This window comes from Stenella coeruleoalba (genome assembly GCF_951394435.1).
Source record: "Stenella coeruleoalba genome assembly, contig: scaffold_78, whole genome shotgun sequence".
Taxonomy (NCBI): Eukaryota; Metazoa; Chordata; class Mammalia; order Artiodactyla; family Delphinidae; genus Stenella; species Stenella coeruleoalba.
Window position 1 is genome coordinate 894,792 of NW_027646200.1, and position 12,407 is coordinate 907,198.

At 43.7% G+C, this 12,407-nt stretch overlaps 1 long non-coding RNA gene across 12 annotated transcripts in view; it reads right to left on the minus strand.

Annotated features, from left to right (window-relative positions):
• LOC307181261 overlaps positions 1 to 12,407 on the minus strand; it is a 1,302,881-nt gene that overhangs the window by 844,435 nt on the left and 446,039 nt on the right. The gene's annotated exons all lie outside the window — the stretch shown is intronic.

Sequence of the window (12,407 nt, forward strand, 5' to 3'; positions counted from 1 at the left end):
TGTACCTGACTAGTAAGTATCTTAAAACCTATGGATTGCTATGTCTCCGAAAGAGAATCAAGCATGTGTACAGGGGCATAAACGCAGCAGTGATAGGATTGGAGAGGTTCGGTGAGCAAATGAAGACCCTTTGAAGTCATATTTCATGGTACCCATTCCACGGGTTTCAACTACCCAGGTTTAAGGTATTCTTCCTTCAGCTAAAACATGCATGTGGAACCTAGAGTATGATCAACCATGTGATCGGGAGACGTGTTCACATATGTCTCAGTTTTCGTACCCTGGTACTCGGGTGCAACATTCCAGACGCTTTACTAACACTCTCCCCACTTGGAGAGTCAGTCCCTTTAACCTCCTGTTTGGCCCAGTTTGCAATTTCTGCGGAAGATGAACAGGAATAGCGAGAACCAATGAGAGACTAGCTGGAGGTGTCTGGACGGGCAAATTTAACTCTCATTTCCCACCAGGAAGAGGAATTAACCAAAGGCTCAGCGTGCCGTGCCGGAACCAGATTAGGGCCTGAAGCCATCCTGCGGTGTTGCGGCCAGGTCACAAGAAAGCGAGTTGAAGAAAGGAGCTCAGGGGCACTGTAATTCACAAACCTGCAGAGTTATAAATGACAGCTATCGTCCAAAAATAGACTGAAGTAAGGCTGCCAAGGACTTGAAAGCGGGGCAGAATTGCAGGAAACCGATTTCAGGAGGTAGACTGGAATTGCGTTGAAAGCATAGGAAAAGAGGCAGAACGTCCACAATGATGCACTTGGCCAAAAAGGGCGTATGCGTTTTTTCCTGAATATATTCAGGAAAAAACGCATACGCCCTTTTTGGCCAACCAAGCAAGCTTGCAAAGGAAATCTGCACTACAATGAAGTCTCACTTCCCCCCGGTCAAAAGGGCCATCTGAGAAAAGTGTAAAATCCAGAAAGGCAACAGGCCATTGAGGACTGGGAGCCTTGTTATGCTGATGGGCGGGATGTAAATTGCCAAGAGACACTTGGGAGAAGTGTATGGTGTTTCCTGAAACATCTAAAAAACAAAGCAACAGAGCCTAGGGCACTTCCACTTATGGTCCTATAGCTTAGGGAAATTAAAATCAAAAAGACACAGCCACCCCAAAGTTTGGAACGGCTCTGTTTACAAGAACCTCGTTTACAGTACAAGTTCAACATTGCAGAAAGTGAAAAATGGATAAAGAAGTTGTGGTATTTACTTACAAAGCAATATCACTCAGCAATGAAATCTGTGTCATCAGGCCCTTAGCAGCACAATGAGTGGATTCAGGTATGATGATTCTAACTGAAGTAAGTCACACAGAAAAAGAAACATCATAAGATATCAGTAATACACGGAATGTAAACTTGGCTACACAGGAACTGAATTACAGAACAGAACAGGGTCTCAAATTTAGAAAACCAACTTATGCTTGCTTAAGGGTAAAGGTGAGTTGGGGTGCTGCATAAAACCAGAGATTGAAATGAGCACAGATAAAGTTCCTTAAGCCAAATATGGAATAGACAAGAGCTACTCCTTGCTCAACGAAATGGACTCAACACCGCATATTAAACGCCTAAGAAGGTACCTGACTAGTAAGTATCTTAAAACCTATGGATTGCTATGTCTCCGAAAGAGAATCAAGCATGTGTACAGGGGCATAAACGCAGCAGTGATAGGATTGGAGAGGTTCGGTGAGCAAATGAAGACCCTTTGAAGTCATATTGCATGGTACCCATTCCACGGGTTTCAACTACCCAGGTTTTAGGTATTCTTCCTTCAGCTAAAACATGCATGTGAAACCCAGAGTATGATCAACCATGTGATCGGGAGACGTGTTCAAATATGTCTCAGTTTTCCTCCCCTGGTACTCGGGTGCAACATTCCAGACGCTTTACTAACACTCTCCCCACTTGGAGAGTCAGCGCCTTTAACCTCCTGTTTGGCACAGTTTGCAATTTCTGCGGAAGATGAACAGGAATAGCGAGAACCAATGAGAGGCTAGCTGGAGGTTTCTGGATGGGCAAATTTAACTCTCATTTCCCACCAGGAAGAGGAATTAACCAAAGGCTCAGCATGCCGGGCCGGAACCAGATTAGGGTCTGAAGCCATCCTGCGGTGTTGCGGCCAGGTCACAAGAAAGCGAGTTGAAGAAAGGAGCTCAGGGGCACTGTAATTCACAAACCTGCAGAGTTATAAATGACAGCTATCGTCCAAAAATAGACTGAAGTAAGGCTGCCAAGAGGACTTGAAAGCGGGGCAGAATTGCAGGAAACCGATTTCAGGAGGTAGACTGGAATTGCATTGAAAGCATAGGAAAAGAGGCAGAACGTCCACAATGATGCACTTGGCCAAAAAGGGCGTATGCGTTTTTTCCTGAATATATTCAGGAAAAAACGCATACGCCCTTTTTGGCCAACCAAGCAAGCTTGCAAAGGAAATCTGCACTACAATGAAGTCTCACTTCCCCCCGGTCAAAAGGGCCATCTGAAAAAAGTGTAAAATCCAGAAAGGCAGGACAGGCCATGGAGAACTGGGAGCCTTGTTATGCTGATGGGCGGGATGTAAATTGCCAACAGACACTCGGGAGAAGTGTATGGTGTTTCCTGAAACATCTAAAAAACAAAGCAACAGAGCCTAGGGCACTGCCACTTATGGTCCTATAGCTTAGGGAAATTAAAATCTAAAAGACACAGCCACCCCAAAGTTTGGAACGGCTCTGTTTACAAGAACCTCGTTTACAGTACAAGTTCAACATCGCAGAAAGTGAAAAATGGATAAAGAAGTTGTGGTATTTACTTACAAAGCAATATCACTCAGCAATGAAATCGGTGTCATCAGGCCCTTAGCAGCACAATGAGTGGATTCAGGTATGATGATTCGAACTGAAATAAGTCACACAGAAAAAGAAACATCATAAGATATCAGTAATACACGGAATGTAAACTTGGCTACACAGGAACTGAATTACAGAACAGAACATGGTCTCAAATTTAGAAAACCAACTTATGCTTGCTTAAGGGGAAAGGTGAGTTGGGGTGCTGCATAAAACCAGAGATTAAAATGAGCACAGATAAAGTTCCTTAAGCCAAATATGGAATAGACAAGAGCTACTCCTTGCTCAACGAAATGGACTCAACACCGCATATTAAACGCCTAAGAATGTACCTGACTAGTAAGTATCTTAAAACCTATGGATTGTTATGTCTCCAAAAGAGAATCAAGCATGTGAACAGGGGCATAAACCAAGGAGTGATAGGATTGGAGAGGTTCGGTGAGCAAATGAAGACCCTTTGAAGTCATATTGCATGGTACCCATTCCACGGGTTTCAACTACCCAGGTTTTAGGTATTCTTCCTTCAGCTAAAACATGCATGTGAAACCCAGAGTATGATCAACCATGTGATCGGGAGACGTGTTCAAATATGTCTCAGTTTTCCTCCCTTGGTACTCGCGTGCAACATTCCAGACGCTTTACTAACACTCTCCCCACTTGGAGAGTCAGCGCCTTTAACCTCCTGTTTGGCACAGTTTGCAATTTCTGCGGAAGATGAACAGGAATAGCGAGAACCAATGAGAGGCTAGCTGGAGGTGTCTGGATGGGCAAATTTAACTCTCATTTCCCACCAGGAAGAGGAATTAACCAAAGGCTCAGCATGCCGGGCTGGAACCAGATTAGGGTCTGAAGCCATCCTGCGGTGTTGCGGCCAGGTCACAAGAAAGCGAGTTGAAGAAAGGAGCTCAGGGGCACTGTAATTCACAAACCTGCAGAGTTATAAATGACAGCTATCGTCCAAAAATAGACTGAAGTAAGGCTGCCAAGAGGACTTGAAAGCGGGGCAGAATTGCAGGAAACCGATTTCAGGAGGTAGACTGGAATTGCATTGAAAGCATAGGAAAAGAGGCAGAACGTCCACAATGATGCACTTGGCCAAAAAGGGCGTATGCGTTTTTTCCTGAATATATTCAGGAAAAAACGCATACGCCCTTTTTGGCCAACCAAGCAAGCTTGCAAAGGAAATCTGCACTACAATGAAGTCTCACTTCCCCCCGGTCAAAAGGGCCATCTGAAAAAAGTGTAAAATCCAGAAAGGCAGGACAGGCCATGGAGAACTGGGAGCCTTGTTATGCTGATGGGCGGGATGTAAATTGCCAACAGACACTCGGGAGAAGTGTATGGTGTTTCCTGAAACATCTAAAAAACAAAGCAACAGAGCCTAGGGCACTGCCACTTATGGTCCTATAGCTTAGGGAAATTAAAATCAAAAAGACACAGCCACCCCAAAGCTTGGAACGGCTCTGTTTACAAGAACCTCGTTTACAGTACAAGTTCAACATCGCAGAAAGTGAAAAATGGATAAAGAAGTTGTGGTATTTACTTACAAAGCAATATCACTCAGCAATGAAATCTGTGTCATCAGGCCCTTAGCAGCACAATGAGTGGATTCAGGTATGATGATTCTAACTGAAATAAGTCACACAGAAAAAGAAACATCATAAGATATCAGTAATACACGGAATGGAAACTTGGCTACACAGGAACTGAATTACAGAACAGAACAGGGTCTCAAATTTAGAAAAAAAAACTTATGCTTGCTTAAGGGTAAAGGTGAGTTGGGGTGTTGCATAAAACCAGAGATTGAAATGAGCACAGATAAAGTTCCTTAAGCCAAATATGGAATAGACAAGAGCTACTTCTTGCTCAACGAAATGGACTCAACACCGCATATTAAACGCCTAAGAATGTACCTGACTTGTAAGTATCTTAAAACCTATGGATTGCTATGTCTCCAAAAGAGAATCAAGCATGTGTACAGGGGTCATAAAAGCAGCAGTGATAGGATTGGAGAGGTTCGGTGAGCAAATGAAGACCCTTTGAAGTCATATTGCATGGTACCCATTCCACGGGTTTCAACTACCCAGGTTTAAGGTATTCTTCCTTCAGATAAAACATGCATGTGGAACCTAGAGTATGATCAACCATGTGATCGGGAGACGTGTTCAAATATGTCTCAGTTTTCGTACCCTGGTACTCGGGTGCAACATTCCAGACGCTTTACTAACACTCTCCCTACTTGGAGAGTCAGTGCCTTTAACCTCCTGTATGGCACAGTTTGCAATTTCTGCGGAAGATGAACAGGAATAGCGAGAACCAATGAGAGACTAGCTGGAGGTGTCTGGACGGGCAAATTTAACTCTCATTTCCCACCAGGAAGAGGAATTAACCAAAGGCTCAGCGTGCCGTGCCGGAACCAGATTAGGGCCTGAAGCCATCCTGTGGTGTTGCGGCCAGCTCACAAGAAAGCGAGTTGAAGAAAGGAGCTCAGGGGCACTGTAATTCACAAACCTGCAGAGTTATAAATGACAGCTATCGTCCAAAAATAGACTGAAGTAAGGCTGCCAAGAGGACTTGAAAGCGGGGCAGAATTGCAGGAAACCGATTTCAGGAGGTAGACTGGAATTGCATTGAAAGCATAGGAAAAGAGGCCGAACGTCCACAATGATGCACTTGGCCAAAAAGGGCGTATGCGTTTTTTCTTGAATATATTCAGGAAAAAACGCATACACACTTTTTGGCCAACACAGCAAGCTTGCAAAGGAAATCTGCACTACAATGAAGTCTCACTTCCCCCCGGTCAAAAGGGCCATCTGAAAAAAGTGTAAAATCCAGAAAGGCAGGACAGGCCATGGAGAACTGGGAGCCTTGTTATGCTGATGGGCGGGATGTAAATTGCCAACAACCACTCGGGAGAAGTGTATGGTGTTTCCTGAAACATCTAAAAAACAAAGCAACAGAACCTAGGGCACTTCCACTTATGGTCCTATAGCTTAGGGAAATTAAAATCAAAAAGACACAGCCACCCCAAAGTTTGGAACGGCTCTGTTTACAAGAACCTCGTTTACAGTACAAGTTCAACATCGCAGAAAGTGAAAAATGGATAAAGAAGTTGTGGTATTTACTTACAAAGCAATATCACTCAGCAATGAAATCTGTGTCATCAGGCCCTTAGCAGCACAATGAGTGGATTCAGGTATGATGAATTTAAATGAAATAAGTCACACAGAAAAAGAAACATCATAAGATATCAGTAATAAACGGAATGTAAACTTGGCTACACAGGAACTGAATTTCAGAACAGAAAAGGGTCTCAAATTTCGAAAACCAACTTATTCTTGCTTAAGGGGAAAGGTGAGTTGGGGTGCTGCATAAAACTAGAGATTGAAATGAGCACAGATAAAGTTCCTTAAGCCAAATATGGAATAGACAAGAGCTACTCCTTGCTCAACGAAATGGACTCAACACCCCATATTAAACGCCTAAGAATGTACCTGACTAGTAAGTATCTTAAAACCTATGGATTGCTATGTCTCCGAAAGAGAATCAAGCATGAGTACAGGGGCATAAACGCAGCAGTGATAGGATTGGAGAGGTTCGGTGAGCAAATGAAGACCCTTTGAAGTCATATTGCATGGTACCCATTCCACGGGTTTCAACTACCCAGGTTTTAGGTATTCTTCCTTCAGCTAAAACATGCATGTGGAACCCAGAGTATGATCAACCATGTGATCGGGAGACGTGTTCAAATATGTCTCAGTTTTCCTCCCCTGGTACTCGGGTGCAACATTCCAGACGCTTTACTAACACTCTCCCCACTTGGAGAGTCAGTCCCTTTAACCTCCTGTTTGGCCCAGTTTGCAATTTCTGCGGAAGATGAACAGGAATAGCGAGAACCAATGAGAGACTAGCTGGAGGTGTATGGACGGGCAAATTTAACTCTCATTTCCCACCAGGAAGAGGAATTAACCAAAGGCTCAGCGTGCCGTGCCGGAACCAGATTAGGGCCTGAAGCCATCCTGCGGTGTTGCGGCCAGCTCACAAGAAAGCGAGTTGAAGAAAGGAGATCAGGGGCACTGTAATTCACAAACCTGCAGAGTTATAAATGACAGCTATCGTCCAAAAATAGACTGAAGTAAGGCTGCCAAGAGGACTTGAAAGCAGGGCAGAATTGCAGGAAACCGATTTCAGGAGGTAGACTGGAATTGCATTGAAAGCATAGGAAAAGAGGCCGAACGTCCACAATGATGCACTTGGCCAAAAAGGGCGTATGCGTTTTTTCCTGAATATATTCAGGAAAAAACGCATACGCCCTTTTTGGCCAACCAAGCAAGCTTGCAAAGGAAATCTGCACTACAATGAAGTCTCACTTCCCCCCGGTCAAAAGGGCCATCTGAAAAAAGTGTAAAATCCAGAAAGGTAACAGGCCATTGAGAACTGGGAGCCTTGTTATGCTGATGGGCGGGATGTAAATTGCCAACAGACACTCAGAAGAAGTGTATGGTGTTTCCTGAAACATCTAAAAAACAAAGCAACAGAGCCTAGGGCACTTCCACTTATGGTCCTATAGCTTAGGGAAATTAAAATCAAAAAGACACAGCCACCCCAAAGTTTGGGACGCCTCTGTTTACAAGAACCTCGTTTACCTTACAAGTTCAATATCACAGAAAGTGAAAAATGGATAAAGAAGTTGTGGTATTTACTTACAAAGCAATATCACTCAGCAATGAAATCTGTGTCATCAGGCCCTTAGCAGCACAATGAGTGGATTCAGGTATGATGATTCTAACTGAAATAAGTCACACAGAAAAAGAAACATCATAAGATATCAGTAATACACGGAATGTAAACTTGGCTACACAGGAACTGAATTACAGAACAGAACAGGGTCTCAAATTTAGAAAACCAACTTATGCTTGCTTAAGGGGAAAGGTGAGTAGGGGTGCTGCATAAAACCAGAGATTGAAATGAGCACAGATAAAGTTCCTTAAGCCAAATATGGAATAGACAAGAGCTACTCCTTGCTCAACGAAATGGACTCAACACCCCATATTAAACGCCTAAGAATGTACCTGACTAGTAAGTATCTTAAAACCTATGGATTGCTATGTCTCCAAAAGAGAATCAAGCGTGTGTACAGGGGCATAAACGCAGCAGTGATAGGATTGGAGAGGTTCGGTGAGCAAATGAAGACCCTTTGAAGTCATATTGCATGGTACCCATTCCACGGGTTTCAACTACCCAGGTTTTAGGTATTCTTCCTTCAGCTAAAACATGCATGTGGAACCCAAGTATGATCAACCATGTGAACGGGAGACGTGTTCAAATATGTCTCAGTTTTCCTCCCCTGGTACTCGGGTGCAACATTCCAGATGCTTTACTAACACTCTCCCCACTTGTAAAGTCAGCGCCTTTAACCTCCTGTTTGGCCCAGTTTGCAATTTCTGCGGAAGATGAACAGGAATAGCGAGAACCAATGAGAGGCTAGCTGGAGGTGTCTGGACGGACAAATTTAACTCTCATTTCCCACCAGGAAGAGGAAATAACCAAAGGCTCAGTGTGCCGTGCCGGAACCAGATTAGGGCCTGAAGCCATCCTGCGGTGTTGCGGCCAGCTCAAAAGAAAGCGAGTTGAAGAAAGGAGCTCAGGGGCACTGTAATTCACAAACCTGCAGAGTTATAAATGACAGCTATCGTCCAAAAATAGACTGAAGTAAGGCTGCCAAGAGGACTTGAAAGCGGGGCAGAATTGCAGGAAACCGATTTCAGGAGGTAGACTGGAATTGCATTGAAAGCATAGGAAAAGAGGCAGAACGTCCACAATGATGCACTTGGCCAAAAAGGGCGTATGCGTTTTTTCCTGAATATATTCAGGAAAAAACGCATACGCCCTTTTTGGCCAACCAAGCAAGCTTGCAAAGGAAATCTGCACTACAATGAAGTCTCACTTCCCCCCGGTCAAAAGGGCCATCTGAAAAAAGTGTAAAATCCAGAAAGGCAGGACAGGCCATGGAGAACTGGGAGCCTTGTTATGCTGATGGGCGGGATGTAAATTGCCAACAACCACTCGGGAGAAGTGTATGGTGTTTCCTGAAACATCTAAAAAACAAAGCAACAGAGCCTAGGGCACTTCCACTTATGGTCCTATAGCTTAGGGAATTTAAAATCAAAAAGACACAGCCACTCCAAAATTTGGAACAGCTCTGTTTACAAGAACCTCGTTTACAGTACAAGTTCAACATCGCAGAAATTGAAAAATGGATAAAGAAGTTGTGGTATTTACTTACAAAGCAATATCACTCAGCAATGAAATCTGTGTCATCAGGCCCTTAGCAGCACAATGAGTGGATTCAGGTATGATGATTCTAACTGAAATAAGTCACACAGAAAAAGAAACATCATAAGATATCAGTAATACACGGAATGTAAACTTGGCTACACAGGAACTGAATTACAGAACAGAACAGGGTCTCAAATTTAGAAAACCAACTTATGCTTGCTTAAGGGGAAAGGTGAGTTGGGGTGCTGTATAAAACCAGAGATTGACATGAGCACAGATAAAGTTCCTTAAGCCAAATATGGAATAGACAAGAGCTACTCCTTGCTCAACGAAATGGACTCAAAACCGCATATTAAACGCCTAAGAATGTACCTGACTAGTAAGTATCTTAAAACCTATGGATTGCTATGTCTCCGAAAGAGAATCAAGCATGTGTACAGGGGCATAAACGCAGCAGTGATAGGATTGGAGAGGTTCGGTGAGCAAATGAAGACCCTTTGAAGTCATATTGCATGGTACCCATTCCACGGGTTTCAACTACCCAGGTTTAAGGTATTCTTCCTTCAGATAAAACATGCATGTGGAACCTAGAGTATGATCAACCATGTGATCGGGAGACGTGTTCAAATATGTCTCAGTTTTCGTACCCTGGTACTCGGGTGCAACATTCCAGACGCTTTACTAACACTCTCCCTACTTGGAGAGTCAGTGCCTTTAACCTCCTGTATGGCACAGTTTGCAATTTCTGCGGAAGATGAACAGGAATAGCGAGAACCAATGAGAGACTAGCTGGAGGTGTCTGGACGGGCAAATTTAACTCTCATTTCCCACCAGGAAGAGGAATTAACCAAAGGCTCAGCGTGCCGTGCCGGAACCAGATTAGGGCCTGAAGCCATCCTGTGGTGTTGCGGCCAGCTCACAAGAAAGCGAGTTGAAGAAAGGAGCTCAGGGGCACTGTAATTCACAAACCTGCAGAGTTATAAATGACAGCTATCGTCCAAAAATAGACTGAAGTAAGGCTGCCAAGAGGACTTGAAAGCGGGGCAGAATTGCAGGAAACCGATTTCAGGAGGTAGACTGGAATTGCATTGAAAGCATAGGAAAAGAGGCCGAACGTCCACAATGATGCACTTGGCCAAAAAGGGCGTATGCGTTTTTTCTTGAATATATTCAGGAAAAAACGCATACACACTTTTTGGCCAACACAGCAAGCTTGCAAAGGAAATCTGCACTACAATGAAGTCTCACTTCCCCCCGGTCAAAAGGGCCATCTGAAAAAAGTGTAAAATCCAGAAAGGCAGGACAGGCCATGGAGAACTGGGAGCCTTGTTATGCTGATGGGCGGGATGTAAATTGCCAACAACCACTCGGGAGAAGTGTATGGTGTTTCCTGAAACATCTAAAAAACAAAGCAACAGAACCTAGGGCACTTCCACTTATGGTCCTATAGCTTAGGGAAATTAAAATCAAAAAGACACAGCCACCCCAAAGTTTGGAACGGCTCTGTTTACAAGAACCTCGTTTACAGTACAAGTTCAACATCGCAGAAAGTGAAAAATGGATAAAGAAGTTGTGGTATTTACTTACAAAGCAATATCACTCAGCAATGAAATCTGTGTCATCAGGCCCTTAGCAGCACAATGAGTGGATTCAGGTATGATGAATTTAAATGAAATAAGTCACACAGAAAAAGAAACATCATAAGATATCAGTAATAAACGGAATGTAAACTTGGCTACACAGGAACTGAATTTCAGAACAGAAAAGGGTCTCAAATTTCGAAAACCAACTTATTCTTGCTTAAGGGGAAAGGTGAGTTGGGGTGCTGCATAAAACTAGAGATTGAAATGAGCACAGATAAAGTTCCTTAAGCCAAATATGGAATAGACAAGAGCTACTCCTTGCTCAACGAAATGGACTCAACACCCCATATTAAACGCCTAAGAATGTACCTGACTAGTAAGTATCTTAAAACCTATGGATTGCTATGTCTCCGAAAGAGAATCAAGCATGAGTACAGGGGCATAAACGCAGCAGTGATAGGATTGGAGAGGTTCGGTGAGCAAATGAAGACCCTTTGAAGTCATATTGCATGGTACCCATTCCACGGGTTTCAACTACCCAGGTTTTAGGTATTCTTCCTTCAGCTAAAACATGCATGTGGAACCCAGAGTATGATCAACCATGTGATCGGGAGACGTGTTCAAATATGTCTCAGTTTTCCTCCCCTGGTACTCGGGTGCAACATTCCAGACGCTTTACTAACACTCTCCCCACTTGGAGAGTCAGTCCCTTTAACCTCCTGTTTGGCCCAGTTTGCAATTTCTGCGGAAGATGAACAGGAATAGCGAGAACCAATGAGAGACTAGCTGGAGGTGTATGGACGGGCAAATTTAACTCTCATTTCCCACCAGGAAGAGGAATTAACCAAAGGCTCAGCGTGCCGTGCCGGAACCAGATTAGGGCCCGAAGCCATCCTGCGGTGTTGCGGCCAGCTCACAAGAAAGCGAGTTGAAGAAAGGAGATCAGGGGCACTGTAATTCACAAACCTGCAGAGTTATAAATGACAGCTATCGTCCAAAAATAGACTGAAGTAAGGCTGCCAAGAGGACTTGAAAGCAGGGCAGAATTGCAGGAAACCGATTTCAGGAGGTAGACTGGAATTGCATTGAAAGCATAGGAAAAGAGGCCGAACGTCCACAATGATGCACTTGGCCAAAAAGGGCGTATGCGTTTTTTCCTGAATATATTCAGGAAAAAACGCATACGCCCTTTTTGGCCAACCAAGCAAGCTTGCAAAGGAAATCTGCACTACAATGAAGTCTCACTTCCCCCCGGTCAAAAGGGCCATCTGAAAAAAGTGTAAAATCCAGAAAGGTAACAGGCCATTGAGAACTGGGAGCCTTGTTATGCTGATGGGCGGGATGTAAATTGCCAACAGACACTCAGAAGAAGTGTATGGTGTTTCCTGAAACATCTAAAAAACAAAGCAACAGAGCCTAGGGCACTTCCACTTATGGTCCTATAGCTTAGGGAAATTAAAATCAAAAAGACACAGCCACCCCAAAGTTTGGGACGCCTCTGTTTACAAGAACCTCGTTTACCTTACAAGTTCAATATCACAGAAAGTGAAAAATGGATAAAGAAGTTGTGGTATTTACTTACAAAGCAATATCACTCAGCAATGAAATCTGTGTCATCAGGCCCTTAGCAGCACAATGAGTGGATTCAGGTATCATGATTCTAACTGAAATAAGTCACACAGAAAAAGAAACATCATAAGATATCAGTAATACACG